This window comes from Lactuca sativa, chromosome 1 (assembly GCF_002870075.4).
Source record: "Lactuca sativa cultivar Salinas chromosome 1, Lsat_Salinas_v11, whole genome shotgun sequence".
Classification (NCBI taxonomy): Eukaryota; Viridiplantae; Streptophyta; class Magnoliopsida; order Asterales; family Asteraceae; genus Lactuca; species Lactuca sativa.
Genome location: NC_056623.2, coordinates 170,693,715 through 170,699,727, shown reverse-complemented (window position 1 = coordinate 170,699,727; position 6,013 = coordinate 170,693,715).

The window sequence follows — 6,013 nt, the reverse complement described above, 5'->3', positions numbered from 1 at the left end:
GGTTCGATTACGCCTTTCTGCCACACCATTCAATTGTGGTGTCCTAGGTGGCGTCAATTGTGAAACTATTCCACACTCCTTGAGATAATCGTGGAATTCAAGACTTAGGTACTCTCCTCCTCGATCGGATCGAAGCATCTTGATTTTCCTGTCCAATTGATTCTCCACTTCATTCTTGAACTATTTGAACTTTTCAAAAGTTTCTGACTTTTGCTTGATTAAGTAGATATACCCATATCTACTATAGTCATCGGTAAAAGTCACGTAGAAGTGGTTCCCATCCTTCGTTGTTGATCTAAATGGTCCACATACATCGGTATGTATTAGGTCCAATAGACCCTCACCCCTTTCACACGTACTTGTGAAGGGTGACTTAGTCATCTTCCCAAGTAAACAAGATTCGCATGTGTCATCTTCCCTAAGGTCGAATGACTCCAACACTCCATCCTTTTGGAGTTGGGCTATGCGTTTCTTGTTGACATGTCCAAGACGACAATGCCACAAGGATGCTCTATCCATACTATTGGAAGAATCCATGCATAAAACATCATTTCCTAAGTTATCTACAATCATAACGGTTTCACAAATTCCATTACATGGTATAGCTTCAAAATAAAAGACACCATTTAGATAAGCCAAAATAGAACCATTCTCATTATTAAAAGAAAATCTAAAACCTTGTCTAAACAAACCATGAAATGAAATGATGTTTCTAGCCATTTCTGGCGAATAGCAACAATTGTTCAAATCTAAAGGTAAACCATTCCTAAGCACTAAAGAATACACTCCAATCTTGGTCACAGGCGACGATCTTCTGTTCCCCATGATTATATTTATTCTTCCATGCTCCATGTCTCTATTTCTTCTTAGTCCCTGCACATTAGAACAAATGTGGTAACCACAATCGGTATCAAGAACCCAAGAAATATCATGAGATGAATCGTTAGATTTAACTGTGTATATACCTGCGAAAGACGACTTGATCTTTCCTTCCTTGATGGCTTGCAGGTACTCTGGGCAGCTTCTCTTCTAATGTCCTATCTTGTGGTAGTGGTGGCACTCTGCCTCCTTTGGGTTAGGGCAGGTTTTAGCAGGATCAACTTTGGTCCCACTAGAAGAGGCACCATCTCGGGACTTAACCTTGCGATGGTTCTTAGATGAAGCCTTCCTCTTCTTTCCCCTTCCTTGTCCAATAGCCAACACAGAAGCAGCGGGTGGATTGGGAGTTGGTGCAACAGACTTGTCCTTGAAGTTGCTCTCAGCGACCCTTAAGAGACCTTGGAGCTTGCTTAGGGTGACCTCTTCTTTGTTCATGTGGTAGGTCATCCTAAATTGATTGTAACTTGGAGGCAAAGAGTGAAGCACCATGTCGATCGCCAAGTCTTCCCCAAAGTCAACATTCAACTTGCGAAGACGGTCGACATACCTTTGCATCTTTTGCATGTGCACGGTAAGAGACTCTCCATGACCCATTTTAGCGGAAATCATGTTAGTGAAAATCTCATACCGCTCTTGTCTCGCGTTTTGATGGTATCTCTCCAACAAGTCTTGGTGCATCTCATACGGGTACATGTCCTCATAGGACTTTTGGAATTCGGAGTTCATAGTGGCTATCATGATGCAATGTACCTTCGTTGCATCACGCTCGTGAGTTTCAAAAGCGGTCATTTCAGCCGGAGTAGCGATTTCAGGGTTGATTTTCTCAAGCTTCTCATCGAGGACATACTCCTTATCCTCATAGCGAGCAATAGTGAGAATGTATCTTATCCATTCGCTAAAGTTCGTCCCATCGAAAGTGACTTTTTGACAAAGGCTCATCAATGTGAATGAACTAGCAGCATCGTTGTTTGCGTTTGACATCTACAAATAGAAAGGACAAAGATAGATTAGAATATGAATCCCTAATTATCACCCAATAAGAAAAATTAGGGCTAGGATCCAACAACAATATTTACATCTTAGAAAAGGGATGCCGTAATCTAACATGCAAACAATTTGAAGGTAAGTGAATGACGATTCACTAATTCTCCACCATGAAAACCTAACTTTAAGTTCTAAATGTATTTGAGAATTCCTAGGTTTAGATGAGATTCATTGAAACAATTCAATGGCATGTTTAAATCTCGATATGCCCCTCTTGTTTGTGACTGGGATACCAAGGATCACAAAGCGGGTGTGAATTACCATGCAAATTCACATGGTGCCTTCATTGTAACGATCACCTATTCGATGTGCCGGTAAACCACACACACTCCATCAAACTATGATAAACAATGAATCACCCTTTGCCACCTTCGCTTAGAACCAATTAGTGTGCCGGTAAACCACACATGCTCCACTAACTTCTTAGCAAGGTGCAAAGTGTAATTTCATGGGATTGCATCAATTCACTTTTCCTAAAGTAACTAAGATTGGGAAATTTTTGAAAAACATGTAGTTACTTTGTATTTCATATTATACTTTTAATGAGAGGATGAGGTTGCCCTATCCTACCCGTTCGACTAACGACCCTCCACCGATCAAGCAAGCGGTGGGTGTGAGTGTACACCCATTAAGCGCCATTTTATAGGCCGCAACCTGATACCCACCTTATAGATTGGCTTCGTGAATGAGGCCTACTAACGGTAAGACTAGGATTTTAGTTATACATACATACATACATACATACATACATATATATATATATATATATATATATATATATATATATATATTAATCTTGTAATATTATATTAGTATAGGGTTGTATTTTAAACTTGTAAAATTCTAGGGTTTGAAATTTAAATTGTCTAAATTAAAACTTTTAATCTCAAAACATAAATTTCAAAACATGAGGGCAAGTTTTAAACATTTAAAACATGGAGGATCAAATAACAAATAATCTTAATTAACAATTAATTCCATAATTATACATATTTGATTTATTTAATGATTTCTTGCAAAATAATTTACCAATTTAATCAAAATAATTAATTAATTATCATATAAGGAAATTAAATATTTTATTAATTGATAAATATATTTAATTAGATCAAGATTATAGTCATATATATCAAAAAATCGGATTAGGGTTGATCTAATATGATAAAGGCAAGTTTCCATAAGATAAATATCAAAAAATTCCGATTTGGCCCTTCCTGACGCTCGGACTCGCCGAGTTCCCAACTGGACTCGTCGAGTCAGGCCAATTCAACGAGTCCACCATGGGACTCGTCGAGTTCATGACACAGAAACAAAAAATTCGAATTTTGCAAGCAAGAAACAAACAATCAAACATCAATTTAATAGAAACCAATCTAGGCTCTGATACCACTGATGGGTTTTGGCCATATGAACATTCCTATGTGCACATACAAACCCTAATGCTTGGATCTAGGTTTCTCTAATTAAACATGCATTGAATCAAAGAATTCTAATAACTAATAGAGTATAAGAACAATACAAAATCAAAGTTAGAAGCTTACCTTGAAACACTTGTTTGATCTTCTTGTTCTTGGAGCTTTAGAGTCACAAATGTCACTCCTCTAATGGCTTACAAACACCAACTAGCAAGAGGATGATTTGAGAGAGAGGAGACGGAATAGAAATCGGCCAGGGTTTCTTTGCTTTAGCAGAGGTGCTGATTTCCCTTGCCCTAGGGGTCTATTTATACTTGTAAGGCTCCTAAGGTTTCACCCTTAAACCCTAGTTGGATAATCTTTACTCAAAGCAATCCAAATCCTTTCCATGATAAGCCCTTGGACGATTTATGGCTTATCCTAAGCCCTATAAATTGTCCAACCCTATCCAAGAAGGATTTACAGCCCAAAGTGTAACTATCAAACAATTGACAGTTTATACCCTCTTATTTAATTAATCTCTTTAAGTCACCAAATTAATTCTAATTAATTTATGACTTATATTAATCAAATAACAATATTATTTTTCTTTATATTATTCTCATAATATATTAATAATATTTATTTTGTCATAATAAATCATCCTATCAAGTTGCTATGGTGAAGGCAACCCAAAAGGACCATGCACAATCGGGTCAAATACTTGCCTAATATAGTTGCAGCCTTAGACACTATTCCAACACTATTGACATATGATGACATATGTTTACATACAATTAGAAAATATAATACTAATTAAACGTGTATACACCTCCTAAAATGCGGAAAACACTTTGATTAAGTGCTATGAGTGTCCCGGGTAACATCTAAGGGTGTGTATGGCCTAGATAGGGAGTTTACTCTTCAAGAGTAAACTCTTTATAGAGTTTACGGCCCTAAGACCTTATCCCCCATGAGTTTACGGCCGTAAACTCATGGATGGTGTGTTCTTTGACGCATTAAGGTCTTAGAACACTTGTGGTATTAGGCTAGGTTCAATTATAGGGCTTATGAAGAGTTTAAGGCTTCAAAATGGGCCATTTAAGGAGTTTACGGCCTAAGACTACTCCTTGAGGAGTTTACGACCGTAAACACATGAGTTTATGGTATTAAACTCATGTTGGTCCATTTCTTTTTTTGTTTGGTGGTTCTAACTCATGCATGTAAGGTTCTAGTCACTTTTAGGAGCATAGGAAGGTGTTTAGGGCACTTAAACACCTTGGAAAGGTGTTTATGGTCTAAGAAGATGTTCTTAGGGAGTTTACTACCTTAAACACATGAGTTTATGGTAGTAAACTCATTTTGTCCATGAATCCTATGTTTTGGTGGTTGTAGGTTAAGCATACGAAGTTCTAGGTCCAATTCCAAGCCATACAAAGTGTTAAGGGCACTTTAACACCCTTTTGGGGTGTTTATGGTCTAAGAATAGGTGTTTACGGTCCAAGAACCTTCTTGGGCCGTAAACTCAGGTGTGACATGTTTTTGTATGCTTTGGTGCGTATCAAGAAGGAAAATAAGGTTCTATGCACTCAAGGAAGTTCATGGAAGCTCTTAGAGGTGTTTGAGGGGTAGTTTAACACTTTGACAAGTGTTTATGGTCCATGCATATGGGTTTACGGTCTAAGAACATCCTTAGACCGTAAACTCATGTTTACTCCCCATTTGGTCCGATTTTGGTGTTCTAAGTCCTTTCGGGTAAGCCTCTAAGCCATTGTTAAGCATGAGAAGTGTTTGGGAAGGGTTTTTGAGCATCAAACCCACTTCCAAGGGGTTTACGGTTTTGGGATGCTCCCAAGACCGTAAACTTATGTTCTTGGGGTTTTGGATGATTAAGTCACGAATTTGCAAGCTAGATAAGTTAGATAACAAGCTAGGAAGGTTTACTTACCGATTTAAGGCTCAAAGGGGCGATTTTTGACCAAACCCCGTTTTGTAGAGAGAGAAAGTAGAGAGAGAGTGTCTAAGGTGGGGAAAAAGGTGGGAGTGAATCCCACTCAACCCTTATATAGGGTGGAGCTTATGGCCTGGCTGGGGTTCTCCTGACACCAACCGCGAACGAGATTTTTCACAACTATTATTAATCACGGCAAATTTTAAAATTATACCGCCTTAATTTTGGTTCGCTAGATGAATATTATTTAAAATATTCCAACGGGTTTAAATCCGGGCAAAAATATTTTCGGGATAAATTTGACTAATTTTTTACGTAATTAATTTCGACGTTAAAACTAACGGAAATTTTTGGGTTGTCACATCATCCCCCCGTTAGAGGGAATTTCGTCCCGAAATTCAGGTTTAGGCAAGGAAGTAGGTATGAATGACCGAGTAATGAAATGAGGGTACTTCCTATTTGGTTTGTCCTCGCACTCCCAAGTGAACTCTGGCCTTTGCTTGACTTTCTAACAAACCTTCACTTACGAGATGCGGATTCCGTCTCATGCCGTTAGCGATTCCTACAGGTTCGTCTACGAAGTTAGGGTTCCCAATGGTTTCTATTAAGATGAGTGGGATACAAAGAGTGACGTCGGGCAACACTTATCAATTCTAAGAAGTGGATTGATCTGGGGTGAAGCTTGTGGAATTTCCGAAAGTAGTAGTGGTCTGACGAGGGTTGGACCAATCTTCGTAAAGAATTT